At 46.9% G+C, this 15331-nt stretch overlaps 1 protein-coding gene across 2 annotated transcripts in view; it reads left to right on the top strand.

The window, feature by feature from the left end:
* The first annotated feature begins 3095 nt into the window (after positions 1 to 3095).
* Positions 3096 to 15331, top strand: part of LOC116940836 (semaphorin-5A-like) — a 157369-nt gene continuing 145133 nt past the window's right edge. For both annotated transcript variants that reach the window (XM_032951075.2, XM_032951073.2), the window contains exon 1: positions 3096 to 3775. The gene's annotated coding sequence lies outside the window, so the exon portion shown is untranslated. The remainder of the gene's footprint in view (positions 3776 to 15331) is intronic.

The following is a 15331-nucleotide window of genomic DNA, read 5'->3' as shown; positions in this document are numbered from 1 at the left end:
GTGACTTTACCGAAAGAACCAAGAATATGAATCCCTGCAGTCACGAAAGCTTTAAATCAAAAAGCACTTTGTTAGCGAATTTAAACGTGAGCCGTTCAGCTGCGTCAATAGTTACGAATCAGCAGACATGTTCTATCCACTGCTGGCTGAAGGTCTCCCCCACTGCATCGCATACCCTTCATTGTTATCTTGCGATGCAACAATCCGTCTTACTCGGAGCTGATCTCACCCTCTCCATCACGACGAATGATCGCCCTCTCGCCATCCCTTCCAGCTACAATGTCCAAACCTACTTACTGTGTTTTGACAGTCACTATAACGCATCTGAATTGAATGTGTTCTCTCATTTTTGTGTAGCTTTTGTTCTATTTTATTTGTCAGTGGTCTATGTCCTCAAGCCATCTCAAAAGCAGATAAGAGGCATGGCAGAGAGATGTCACGGTCTTACAGCGACATCAGGAAAACATTATCTTAAAATTGCAATGGCGAAATAATGTAATCAATGTACTTACATAAGTAAAATGTGCTGAGAGTCTTTACGGCAACCAATGGAAATTAATCACGGGGTAGGATTGGAGAACTTGATATAAAAGGCTACAAAGTTGCGCAAGATGTTAAGAAAAAAAAACAAGTACAATTATTGAAGACAACCCGGGTTCAGAACCATAGAATAAAAGTTGAGTGACAGCTGCTAAAACTAAAATTGATGCAATAATACAATGGTCAATCCGTGGAATCGATATTGTTCGTAGATCTTGTGTAATATTTTAGATAATGTAAAATTGTATTCAATAAAACTATTTTGCTTATTGCTGCGTCTAGATTTTTATGTCCAATTTACATTTACAATATTGTGAGTCCATGACCTAATCACCTGGAAGTCAAGCAGGTTGTGTCTGGATAGTGCTTGGATGGGTGCTCACGATGCAAACACAAGTGTTATCGGCTGCTACAGGGCTATGCTGTGGCTAGCAGAGGTCAGTGGAACAACATACATTGTTGTACCACACTTCTATGTTCCCGCGTCTATTCCCCCCATCTTCACTAACCCTCACTGAGTAGCGTGGTGACGTTTTGTCAAATAACCCCTTCACGTACCATGAAAAAGGGTTATTGCCCGAAACAACGTCTCCTGGGATTATTTTTGTGCAAAGGCAGCGTTATTGACAAATGTGCTAAGTTCTTCCCCAACATCCATCCTTCCACAGCTTCCTTAATAATATTGGACATCTGTGAAAAAGAGCGTCATAGCTTATCGGATTCCTCCTGTATAAATACATATTCTGATTCTGAAATCTTTCACCCCAGAGAATTTGCCCAATTCGCGTATTTTGCCGAGCGGCTCGCAATCGTAGGATTGCCTAGGCCGGGGGTTGACTCAATCCATCCTCCCTCCGGGTCGATAAAATAAATACCACTTTGTCGAGAAGTCAACAGTGGCAATCCTATGCAGAGACTCATCCCTGTCAAAGGAATGTTGCATGGATCGTGTAAGTTCGCACTGACCCAAATCTAAATATGAAATCGGTGTATCTGCGATTCACCACCTCTGGGACAAAGCATTTGAACGGCTAAATCGCTTAGACCTGAATCTCTAATGGATGTTCGTTGAACAATTTTCACCCCTCCCGTTTGTTTTGGTACAGGCCAGGCGCGTTGTTTGTGGGCGGGTCCATGAGGCGAGGGGGCGTGTCCTGCACGTGCGGGTGTGTCAATTTTCGTACATTAGCATATTGTGTGGGCGTGTCCACGTGGAGTGGGGGTGGAGCTTAGAGGGGTGTGTGTATATCTCTCAGTGGGGAATGGTGGCGCAGTGGTTAGCGCATGGCGCTTCGGAAGCAGGGCTCCAGTGTTAGTTTTCCGCTCACATCAGTGGCACATATCTGACCCTGTCCTGGTCCTTCCCTAGGTATACTCAGCCTTAAAATGAGCACCCGGTGCTGTGTGTGTAAACATCAGAATTGGGAAGACAAAGGCGTCCGGGCGTGGTTCTGGCCACCAACCTCGCTCGTGTGCCGTGCGGGCATTCATTGGCGGTGCTCGCTAACAGCACTTGCCCCAATCGCCTGTTGAAGGCTATACGGGGGACCTTTGGCGATGTGACGAGTCTCGCGATATTAATTTATCATAACATTGTTAAGCCAGCGATGTTGTCTATTTAACTGTCGTTGTTAATTCCACCGCATTTCGCTCAATCCTACGCCAATTGTTGCAACTTTACATCGATAATACTTGTCGCAACGCACGTGCTGTCAGACTACTATGACGTCATATCATCGACATGTCCTGAATTAAATTTTGATTTAAAGCTTTCGTGACTGCAGTAATTCATATTCTTAGCTCTTTCGGCAAAGTCACGTTGAAGGGAAACAATAAAGTAATACATTTTTTATTGTTTTAAATATATTTTATTATTTTATTGTTTCCCTTCAACGTGACTTTACCGAAAGAGCTAAGAATATGTCCTCAATTACTAAAAAAAAACACGTGTTACAACGCACGCGTTCAATTCACGGGTGCACGGTTTAAATTGTTTCACCTTAGTTGTTATCCTGAACTTTAATTATTGCCATTTCATAAGAATGTTGTCAGGAAATGTAATGTGAAATTTGTGTGTTTTTTTATGAGATACGATTATCGTGGACCGCATCACTCGATATATCGTGATGTGGTCATTTCGCGACAATTATTAATAACGCGTGGGGAGCGGTGACCATAATCCCGGCGTGCAGAGATCGATTCCCGCACACGGCGAACATCAATGCTGATTATTCACCCATTCTGGGGTTTCCCCTAGATCTACTCAGCCTTAAATGAGTACTTAGCGCTGTGTGTAAATCACAAGACTGGGGAGACAAAGGCGGCCGAGAGCGGTGCTTACCACACCACCACCCCCTTGCATTCGACGGGCTGGCTTTCGAAGACGCTCGCTAACAACACTTGCCCCCACATCCTCTGTAGGCTGCACGGTGGAACTTTGTGGGGTTTTTTTGATTGACATGTAGGCGGGTCCACGTGGCATGGGGGGGGGTTCAATGAGGGGGGTGTGAGAACGTTACTCTGTGGGTGGGTGCACATCGTTAGGGGGTGGAGCATGCAGGGCTATTTGTGTGTATCTTTGTGCGTTAAGTCAGTGTGCGTGTGTGTGTGTCTAGGCGGGCCCACAGTGTGTGTGGGTGGAGCTACATGGCCTGTGTGTGTGTCTTTGGAGCGGTGAGCATCACCAGCCAAGGCGCTCACTTGCATGCATGTGCAGCTGCGAGTTGGGTGCAATTCAGCCCTCTTGGGTTGTTCAGCACTGCAGACCAAGCAGCACATAACAGCCCACGGACTCAATCTCTCTATGTCTAACGCACATGCTCTGCCCCACCGATTTGCAGACACACGTAGACACACAGGCACACTTTAAAGAGTCTAACACTCCATCAAAGACGCACACTTTTTTTATCACATGCATCGCCAGTCACTCAGACTGCGTCATACACATTGCCTCTCTGTATGTCAGGCACACGCAGAGGGTGCCTCGGTGTTTTTCACTCGCAGCCTTCCCATTGTCACACGCACACATGCGCTCTATCTCTGCCACACACTACACCACACACACTCTCGTCTCGCAGTGTACAACAAAGCACGCGCGTCTCCTCTATCGATAGTACCAACGGAGCTGCATTCGTCCCAAGAACAAAACTTTGACGTTGACATCTTCAAGAAGCCAAGGTGCTGCCATGCTAGATGCATTGAGCAATCTGCGCAGGTGATCATTTGCCGACAGCAGGTAAGAAAATCCTCTTGTCTTTGAATGGATGCTTTTTTGTATTATAAGTTGTGCCGTGCAAATTTCACCGAACCAAGTTGTGATTGCGCATTTTCGCTCCGCCAAAATGCACCTGCCAGACTTTGCAACAGAGGGCGCTTTTAATAGGTCGTAGTGTGTTTATACGTCCCTGACACTGCCGTATTGTGTAGGTAATGCGAATTGTGGATAGCACGGTTTATAGCCTCACATTGTCTTCTTCCCAAGGACGTGAGTATGGAACTAATTGTGGGCATAACTATACTGCATAGAGCAGGAATAGTCCAAATGTATTGACATGCTATTGGTCCTAAATGATCATAATTTATTCCTAAATTCGAAGTCCTGTTAAGCAACGTAAAATTAATGCATTTCATGCCATCAACTACGGGTATCTTAACGCGTAGATTTTCGCAGTCGACATTACGATTCATCGTTTATTTTTGGGTCAGGCCACGGAATGATCTGGCCAAACTTGTGTTGTTACGACCCTTCACCACCCGACAGCGACACAAATGAATTAGTCACGTGTGGCGCACCAGTTATTATTGCTTCAGCGAACTGACAAGTTGCAGCAAATTCCCCACAACCGAATACAGCGATCGGATTCGCGGCGTTCTGCTTGAGACTAGGTCACTCATTTTCAGGGCAAGATCCGTTCATTATAGCTTGTACGTGTGGTGTATACAGTGATGCTTATTGCAATTACTGGCTAAACGTCGTACTAGAATTGTGAATGTTGTGGGTTTACTCTCTAACACACCGGTGTGCTGTACTAGTAAGAAATTGGCATGTTTTGTTTACCTGACAAACCTTACTCATTGGCTGTGTCGCGTGGTGCTGGGTTTAACGACGCATTTATATTGACCTGATCTTACCCAAAAACCCCCACTCTATTATCGTTGTATTCAGTGTTTATATAACGCCAGTGCTCTGTTTCAATATTGATTCGTGAAGTATACGTTGGTTCAAATTTCTATACCGTGTACGTAAAACACAGCGTTATTATGACGAGGATTTTCTCGTGGTGATGCGGTATACATTGAATCAAATGGTGCAAGCATTACACGGTAATTGCTTTTTATATGAAAAAGAATCCCGGCACTCCACACGCGGTGCTGTAATTGTATCTAATTTAGCCCAAGCATAACAAACTGCATCGTAAGTTGCAGTTTGACTGGTGGAATGGCATTGTTTTTATCTTGCAATTACATTCGTGATGTTGTCTATTTAACTATCGTTGATATCACCGGGTGAACACCCATTAAGTACAATAAACTATTTTGCAATGTAGATCTGAGCGCCGATAGAATATAAGGGCACGAGAGTGATCTGATCCAAAATCTCTTAAACTCTCCGGGTCTGACTAAAAGCACATTGTGTGCAAACACATCACAGAGGGTGTGCTGTATACACGTATGCGCATTTATTGCTGCAAGTTATACAGTATTCGTATCAAAGTGAATTTGCTCAAGCTATCCATAGGCAGTGGGTTTTATATGCGTTCGGTATAAATGAGACATTCGTATGCACAGGGTGACCACTGCTGACTTCACTCAAATAGGTTGGGAACTGTTCACCTCCGATATATCGGTAATAATTTGATCTCTCCGATGTGCTTTCGGAATGCGTACCACTTGTTATTCGGCTTGGTGTCCGACGTTTTACCCCACGTGCTGGCAGCTTCACCACGTCGAAACATCGGACATCGTGCCAAACGACATGCGGCACGACACACACAAATGCAGCACAACCGCTAGTGACTGTGTAGTGGTAATAGTTGTATTGACCCTGAAGAGACCAAGTCACCTCCACTTGTTTAACCAGGGGAGAACTTAAGAGAGCACGATAGTCTCAGTTGCAAGAGTGACCCTGGTATCTAAAATGACGAATGGAAAACAACAGTGGGCTAATTTGAGCTCCACTAAGATTTGAATCGTGCCCCGTTTCTGACAGTGCGGCAAATACCCTATAACTACAACACCACCCCTGGCAGGATATATTCACTCAGTCATTCACGATACATTTCACATCATCTTTCGAAAATCCGCTCAAGCTGGGAAGCTCCTTTAAAAATCCACTTGAAAGCCCGCAACGGCATTTGGACTGAAAAAACTTAAACATTGGAGAGCATCCATGTCAACAACTCTGCATGGCTCTATTTGTTTGTAAGCACATTCAGCCTGCTGGTGACTGGTCTATGCCCGTCATTAGGCAGCAATCTCTCAGCAGGAAATCTGCTCGTGGCAATACAGATTTAAAGACATTTACAAACAGGCTTCAGACGCACCGAGGCAACCGCCGGCTGGGGGTTTTCGGTCAGAGCAGTTGGCGGCTCGTGTTGGTCTCCTGGGGGCCTGCGCTGGGTCCTCCTTTTGAGCGTCCTGCGCTGGCAGCTCGTAACGGAATAATAGCTCTCGATTAACGCGCACAATTAAAATCTAAAACACACGCGCTGTTATTTGGAATGGCAAAAACGGCGCGACACAGTACACGATCATGAGTCTGCTCCTCAGGATGCCATCATCTCCTTACCATGCGGTTAGCGGCGCTTCGCTACGAATTCGGCGACCCAAGTTCGAATCCCGCGACCCAAGTTCGAATCCCGCTCACGGCCAACACCGGTGACGATTATCTGAACAGATCCTGGGCCTCCCCTAGGTCGACTCGGCCTCAAATTAGTCCCAAGTGCAATGTGTAAACATCGCCACTAGGGAGACAAAGGCGACCGGGTGTGATGCTGGCCACCCACCCCCTCGTGCGCCGTGCCGGCCTTCATAGGTTCTCGCTAACACCATTTTCCCCAACAATCTGTGAAGGCTATACGGGGGATCTTTGTCTATGTGTACGCGTGTGCGTCTGCGCTGATTGTACTCACAGCAAGGTGCAAACGAGGGACGAGGGTTGTGGTAGAGACGGGGGGGAGGGGAATCACGAGACGGCCGCTATATTTGTCTGAGTGCCGTGAGAGCGAACCAAACCCCGTGACCCCTGTTGACCCGGGGTTATGCTTCACGGAGAGATATACATCTCATGAGCGCGGCCAGACCGCAGCGTGAGAGTGTGCGTGTGTGCGTACAAAAACTATTAATAATTTATTGTGTCGCCTGTTCACGCCTTGCTTTTACATCCGACCCTATGGCGAGCCAGGTGGTCACTGCACTTCGAGCACGGCGCGCTTCACAGCGAGGCCCATGGGTCACTGGTGGCCCCTGGTGGCCTTTAGTACAGCCCCTGGTGGCCTTTAGTGCGGCCCCTGGTGACCTTTAGTGCTGCACCTGGTGGCCTTTAGTGTGGCCCCTGGTGGCCTTTAGTGTGGCCCCTGGTGACCTTTAATGTGGCCCCTGGTGACCTTTAGTGCGGCACCTGGTGGCCTTTAGTGTGGCCCCCTAGTGGCCTTTAGTGCGGCCCCTGGTGGCCTTTAGTATGACCCCTGGTGGCCTTTAATATGACCCCTGGTGGCCTTTAGTGTGGCCCCTGGTGGCCTTTAGTGTGGCCCCTGGTGGCCTTTAGTGCAGCCCCTGACGTACCCCGACAAGGCACAAATAGTGAAAATAACCCCCCTCCCCCCCCCCCATCATCATCATCGTGCTGCTGTCAAACCCCCCAATGGTTTCAAATGTTGTGGCGGCCCTCACACACGGATGATGTCTTGACGGCGAAAGTGGCCGCACCCTTTGAAAAGTAGCGAAGAACGCCGTGCTGAGAGCGCCAGACTCGCAGTCAGACCGAGAATGTTGCAAGTTCACAACTCGGTTTCGGCTTCGCTCAAGCAATGCATCCTCTCGAATTGATGGGAGCGAGTAACGCATATTGTGGAAGCAGGGATGGGTTTTCTTGCGGAGGAACCGGTCGCATCGTAAGCCGTTGGAATATCCACTGCTGGCTTAGGGCCACCGGTAGGAATGACTACCCACGCAGCCAATTCAACTTTTTGGCTGCAGACTGAGTACGGTACCGTATAAGAAAATGGCAATCAGAGCATTAATGACAATAAAAATATTTAACCGTCAAAAGTGCTGCGTTGTGAGATCGAGACGTTTTGCTGATGGCACGCTGGTTGATTGCACAGACCCCAAAAGTCTTCCGCGATAATTGTCGGGTGTGGTGTGATTGCCGATGTCTTATTCATGAATGGTGTGTTCGGAGTTGAGATGCACGGGATCACGCCTAGTTCCTCACGGCTCTTCGCTCGCGCTGTGCGTTAACTCTTTAGAGGGCAGAAGTAGCCTACATTCAGTAGTGCAAGGGTCACTATGGAAGGCAATCCATGTCTTCTGCATATGGACTACTGTAGGTTTTGGAAGTGGCATACCGGAATCCCGAAGTTGGCCTTTCAAACTAACTCGACCGATGACTTCATTGGGATAGACGGATGAAATGCGCCTCACAAATGTAAATTATCCATATGATTATTTTATTCAAATTAGCATTTATGAGGTTATTTAACCTTGGCAATGACAGACAGCCTTGTACCACGATACGTGTACATTGACTGCTACTGCCATCACATTAACTCAAGCTGCCACCGTCATCGTTTTATTCTAATAACATTTTTTTTCTAAACTGGGTTATCAACTATGTGCATTTTTTGTTTATAACAGTAATCATGTAACGTAATCAACTGGTTCATGTTATATACTGGGATAAGGGGCCGTCCATAAATGACGTCACGCACCTGGGGGGGGGGGGGGTCAGACATTTGTGACGATGTGTGACGATGGGGGGGGGAGGAGGGTTTGAGAAATGTGACTTCACATCACAATGCGCAACTTTAAATAAATTTAGACAACACGTTCTACTTCATTAAATAGACTTTTTTTTAAATAAATGTTTCGTCCCACAACATCAGAGTGCAGCGACACATTAAATACGCACTTTCATGACAATAGTTTAAAGCGATTTGAAGCATGTTTTTTTTGGGGGGGGGGGGGCAGAGCTTTGTGACGTCATATTTGAGGGGGGGTCTGATTTTTTGTGACGCCGTGTGACGAAGGGGGGGGTAAAAAATCGTCCAAAATCGCGTGACGTCATTTATGGACGGACCCCCCTAATAATACCGGAATACCGGTACGTGCCATTGGTAATCTGATTACACGAATGCATTGCTTGTGGTGAACAGTGATGCAGGGGTTCAGATGCTTCGCTATGGACTTGGCAACTTGTGTTGATTCCTGCTCACGGCTAACATCAGTGGCGTGTGATATTTGAACGAGTCCTAGAACGCTCCCCAACTCACACTGACCAGCATGGTGAAGTATGGTCAAACAACCCTCATGACCGAGGTGACGTAGGGAGGCCTTCATCCAGCAGTGGATTGCCAAAGAGGCAGGTAACAATGCCTATTGTGTAACTTGTAACACACGTCTCCCTGCCATGGTCTGCTTTCCCCTATCACAAAGTTTGCCATCAGTCGCCGCATGGCTAAGGAATTGGATTTTGCTCGCTGAATTCTTAATGCAGAGAATAAAAGACCCCTCGGTCTACCTGCTACAGCTGTTTACCGTCAATTTAGCACACATGCTGGAGCTTCATAACATCTGTTGTGCAGACTGTGAAATTAGTTTTTGTTCATTAAACACCGAGCGCTTGGAGAGGCCATGTAGCAACAGTGCTCAACTCGCAGTTGGGATATTGCGAATTTAAATCATAAGGGGTTCATTTATCACCCCCCCCCCCCTCTTCCATCACCCTGGTGTCAATAAAATGAACACCACTTCATTGGACGTGAACAGTGGATGTCTTATGGGTAAAACAAATAAAACTGGCGCCTGCCATAGGAATGTGGAATAGTCAACACTGGCTGCCAATGGAGATGAGCACTGCCCGCATTGCTGGTATGAGCAGGGAGCCACTCTGACTTGAGACTGTTAATGCATCAGCAGAACAATGCGTAGGCTACTTATTATAACGACCATTTAGGACACACTCATATCATCTGTATTCCAGCCGTTGCTTTAAATATGTTTTTTATTCAACACATGCCATATGCTCCTTCAACAGGCACACTGCGCAACATTCAAGTGGCAAAAGTGACCAAGCCCTGTCCGTACTAACAGATCCTATCTGCCTTTATAAACACTGTACGATCATCTTCCGAGGCACAGAATCAGCTACGTTCAGTGCTATATCTGTGCTGAGTTCGAGCGCTGAAAGGGCATTCTGTGTACACGCTATGGTGGGATTCAGTGAGCTAATGTAGCTTGCCAGGGTACTGAGCCAGCTTCGCCAAGAGACCCTGGCATAAAGCTTTGGTGTGAACAAGCGATAAATGAACATTTTCGCCTCGGTCTGGAAGGCATTCTCGCGTGCACTGCGTGAGTTCGTTGGCCTCAGACCAGCCACAGTTCAATGCTAAAATGAACTGTCACGAAATTGGGGTTTGATGCGTTATCCATGCACGCTTGATTCGGAGCTAATCAGCAGCCACGACAGCCAGATCGCTTTTGTGGGTCCGTAGCAGTGTGACGCTTGAATTGACTGCTACCGAGTGTGAATTTGGATAAACCTGCCGAAGCTTGTTTTATTTTTTTAATAAAACGAACGATGCAAATCTACACAAAGCAAATTACAATTTCTCGGCAACTTGGCTCTGCCATTCTTTGCTGTGTAAGTAGACGCTGTGTAGTGGAGCATTCTGTTGTTGAGTAGCAAGCGCGTAATTCGGCACAAATACATTGGTACATTGTCTATTGTTGACGTGAAAGATCCACGTGAAATTATCATGGGTTGAGAGTGGGTCATTGGTGGTCTGATGCAACAGCAAAAGTAACGTTAGAAACCACCCACAACTACATTCCAAACAACAAACATACACTGAATGCACATATGACTGGAACCTACCAGGGTGGCACTGTGGTTCAAGCGTCTTACAATCAAGAAGTTCCAAGTTCAAATCCTGGTTGTGGGTGACTTAGCCCATCATTATCATCATTCGGAGATCAATAAAAATGAGTGTTACCTGATAAGGAAGTCAACAGTGACTATCCCATGAACAGACAGGGCCCCTTTCTCTAGGGATGTAACGTCGCCAATGCTGGCTGGAAATTGGTAATGGAAATGAATAGTGCCCCGTGCTAAGTTGAGTCAGTGGGCACATTTTGACGAGGCCACAAGGGACCTATTTCTCCATTTTGCGGAAGACGCGATGAGTCTTCAAGGCCTCACCTGTGGTTTTCTGAAGGGCATTACCATTGCACGTGAGATCCTGCATTGTATTCTTCGGGTGCCCAATGACGCAATGCCACACAGCACAGCAACCCCATGCATTAATGGTTTATAGTTCGCCGAATAACACTTTGCATTTAATTAGCTCCGACACTGAGCCCACTGTGCCCGAACCACCCCAACCCCCTCCGCTCCACCCCCCAGCCTCTCGACTTACCCAATAATCCCCCTCGAGACCACAATCCATTTTTCTCTTCACCGTGCAGAGGGGGAGGGGGTGCATGCGATAATGGGTGGGGGCTCCCCCCCCCCACCAGCTCGACTCACAGTGCACTTCGCCCCCCCCCCCATCTCTTGCGAGAAGCGTCGCAGTCATTAACACGTGGGTTTTTTATTTATTACACCGGGATTCCTTGGAAGATCTAGCCTCACGCCGTTCGTGAAGCCACCCCGGTTCCTGCTGGAACACGTTACATACAACACGTCACATACAACACGTTACATACAACACGTTACATACAACACGTTACATACAACACGTTACATACAACACGTTACATACAAACGGGCTGTACTTCTTCTCCGGCGTTCAATCGCTCGTTCTCTCTCTCCGTGTCTCCAAAAGGAGTCTGTTTTGTGTGTTAATGCAGCGCGCGCAACAACTCCACTCACATTGGACATCGCGCAGTTTGGCTGTGGGTCCGTCTCTCTTTTTTTAATGAAAGCATTAACGACGTTGTCACTTTCTTTTGTTCAAGTTTGACTTGCACAACAATAACAGCAACAATTGTGTTGTTTTCGTTGTCCTGGAATTACTTTGCTGGTGGCATTGTCGTCGCTGTTTTGTTTCTTCTGTTTGTCGTCGTCACGAGCCGCAGCCGAGGATTGCCCCACGGCAGTTTTCACAAGTTAATTCCAGAGGAATTCGATATCTATAAGCAGTGAGCTGTTTATATTGATGTGCAATTCACTCTGTGTAGTAGCACGGTTGGTTACGTACGGTGCGAAATAAGTTCAACGTACATACAAGTACGAGAAAAAGTCTGCTGTGATGGGTGTGTGTGTGTGTGTCACCTACATGAGATACCCCACCATCGCTAACCTCAGGGGCAATTGGTACGTTGACTCGTGCTGGGACTTCTCAAGGTCGTCTCCGGCTCAAATTAGTACCTGGCACTGCATAAATGTGAGCCATATGGAGACAAAGGTGGGCAGGCACGGTGGCTGACTCAACCACTACCTTACGTTTGCACAGTCACACAAAGTCACTTTAAGATGTTTTCTTGTTCATGTTTTTGTTTTTTGTTTGTTGTGGTTGCACCCGATTCAAGAGCCGAATGGCTCACAGGGCTATACCAAATAAATGAAACTGAAACTGAAACGTGCCATGCTAGCCTTGATAGCTGCTCACTAATAGCACCGCCAAATATAATTGATAACATTACATGGGGGAGCTTGGGCTTTGTACGTATGCATGTGCGTGGATGTACGTGTGTTTTGTGTCATGTGCACCAGTGACGGTTGTCTGAACCGGTTATGGGCCTCCCCTAGATCGACTCAGCCTCAATTGAGTACCCAGTGCGACGTGTAAACATCGCCACTGAGGAGACAAAGGCGGCCGGGCGTGGTGCTGGCCACCCACTCCTCCGTGTGCCGTACCGGCCTTCATAGGTGCTGCTCGCTAACAGCACTTGCCCCTACAGTCTATTGAGGCTATACGTGGATCTTTGTGCAATATGCAAAGCAAGCATCTGTAAGGAATTATAATTTATCGGGGTGTAATGTCATTTCTCGTTGGAACATCTCTCCCAGCCATGCAATTCGAATACTCGGTGGCAATAATCTTACGTGTGAATAGTTTTTTTTTTTTTACCAAGCGGAATATGCTGTGCACGGCTCACGATGCAATAAACACTCCTTACGCGTTCATTTCATGTGATGCACGTGACTTTGTGTCTTTGCATTTGACACACTGGCATGTTGTCCTTCCACTCTCATTGATATCTGGCAGGAGGGGAATGAGGAGGTCGGGTCCCGGTACCAGGTCGACTCGGCCCATTGTCATCGAGTCCACAGCGGTCGTTTTTGCCACTCTACTGGCCGCCTGTCATGGCAATGTGTAATTTCTGCCTCTGAATTTGTCGTCGTAGCACGCACAGAATGTCGACCCGATGACATGGAGCGATGAAATCAGCTCGTAATCAGGTGCTTAAGTAGGTCATTACATTGTGGGGGAAGGTCGTGTGGTGGTTAGCATGCTGCGCTAAAAACCCGGCGATCTAAGTTCGATTCCCGCTCACGGCCAACACCAGTGACGATGATCTGAACCGGTCCTGGATCTCTCTTAGGCTGACTAAGCCTCAAATGAGTACCTGGTGCAGTGTGTAGTAAACATTGCCACGAGGGAGACAAAGGGCGTGGTGCTGGCCACCCACCCCCTCGTGCGCCGTGCCGGCCTTCGTAGGCGGTCGCTAAAAGCACTTTCCCCAAAAGTCTGTTGAGGCTACACGGGGACCTTTGTCTTTATCTTATTACATTGCAGAAACACAAGAGGTGGTGGACTACTTGGGGAGGCCTTCATGCAGCAGTGGATTAACTATGGCTGATGATGATGATGAACATATGCAATGCAGTGTATGGTTATATGAGCATCATATTAATTTAGAAAATATGTCATACTGGCTTATTATTACACTTATACATAACCTATTCACTTGTGGAACATACATAGCAATGTATTTTTTTCTACTGATGGTGGGTTTCCATTAAACGAGTAAAGAATCAAATTCACGTTTTTTTTCACTTTCGTTTCATATCCGTTCCCAAGACTTTTTTTTAATAAAGTGGGTGCCCCAGAAATGCAGAACTTCCATCACAAATTGGCACCACACTTACGAGTAAATCAATCGAACCATTTTCCCCCAAACAGCTTCATCAACTGCAAGCATTTCTGAAGGTAAAATACTCCCTCAACAGGTGGGACTGTTACGAGCCAAGGTTTACAATTACACCCTTTCTGCTCCAGAAATGTAAAACAAACCTCCATGCAGCCCTTTCCTTCTCTTCCCGCCCATTTCCGAAAGTAATTTACTATTTATTGCCTCTTTTGCCCCAATTTTTTTTTACATTGATCAACCATGTGAACGCGTACTGAGCGGTGGAATGTGGCTTGCGTTGCATTCACTCCTCCGAGCTCAAAAACAATATTTTGTAAAGTTCTTGTTTGTGTTCAGTTTCCTTAAATCTCGGAAACATCTCGGTCGTAAAACAAACCATCTACCGAAGAGTATTAATAAATAAAGAAACATACACAGTAGCCACTGATATCATTACTCTTAGATCCCTATGACCATGTTCACTGTTCCCATGAACTTCACTCATTGATCCCTCCACCAGCCACTGACTGTTTGGTATCATCCTGCACTTAGTGTTCCACCACCACCACCACTACTACTATCACACTGCAGGTCACAGCAACCCACCCACTCACCCACCCACTCACCCACCGATTCACCCACTGACTCACTCACCCACCCACCCACTCACACACCCACTCACGCACCCACCCACTTACCACACTGCAGGTCACAGCAACTCACTCACCCATCCACTCACCCACTCACTCACCCACCGACTCACCCACCGACTCACTCACCCACCCACTCACACACCTACTCACTAACTCAACCACCCACCCATTCACCACACTGCAGGTCACAACCACTCACTCACCCACTCACTCACACACCGACTGACCCACTCGCTCACCCGCCCACTTACCACACTGCAGGTCACACCACTTCCTCTTTCTGCTTCTTTCCTTGCACTGTTCGACTTTGGAATTCCCTCCCCTCGGATCTCTTTACCAAAGTGCTTACGACCTTGCTCAATTCGAGGCATGTATGAGTGCCTATCTATGGACACCAGTCGTGCTATTTGTTGCTATCTGTTTGGCTTTTTGGAACCTTTAGGCCTGCGTTCGGCAACTGTGATGTTATATTATTAGTCATGTATGCATCAAGTGACCCAGTAGTGTCCCGTTACTTAGCAACACATCCTTGAAGCACACGTGCTTGATTCTGTTATGACCATGAGCTCAGGGTAGGCGCAGCCACTGATTAACTGCGGGAAATGGACAATTGACAATGTACAGCAGAATACTACAGGGTACCTTCCAGTTTATGAGACTTCGTCGCTTATTTTTCAAGGTTCACAGAGCCGAACTGTAACCTCCAAAATTACCGGGGTTTATTATGAACGTCCAAGGCTTATAGATTAATAGTGAGGCACCTTTATAATGATTAGGGTTCATTATTAAAGGCAACACTTCTAATATCCAGACTGAAGTCCCTACAATTTCATGAGTTAAGT

The sequence above is a fragment of the Petromyzon marinus genome, chromosome 10, assembly GCF_048934315.1.
Source record: "Petromyzon marinus isolate PM22_M1 ecotype Great Lakes invasive population chromosome 10, UKy_Petmar_22M1.pri1.0, whole genome shotgun sequence".
In the NCBI taxonomy this organism is placed as follows: Eukaryota; Metazoa; Chordata; class Hyperoartia; order Petromyzontiformes; family Petromyzontidae; genus Petromyzon; species Petromyzon marinus.
Note: the sequence above shows the minus strand (reverse complement) of the source record. Positions and strands in the feature narration are given on the sequence as shown.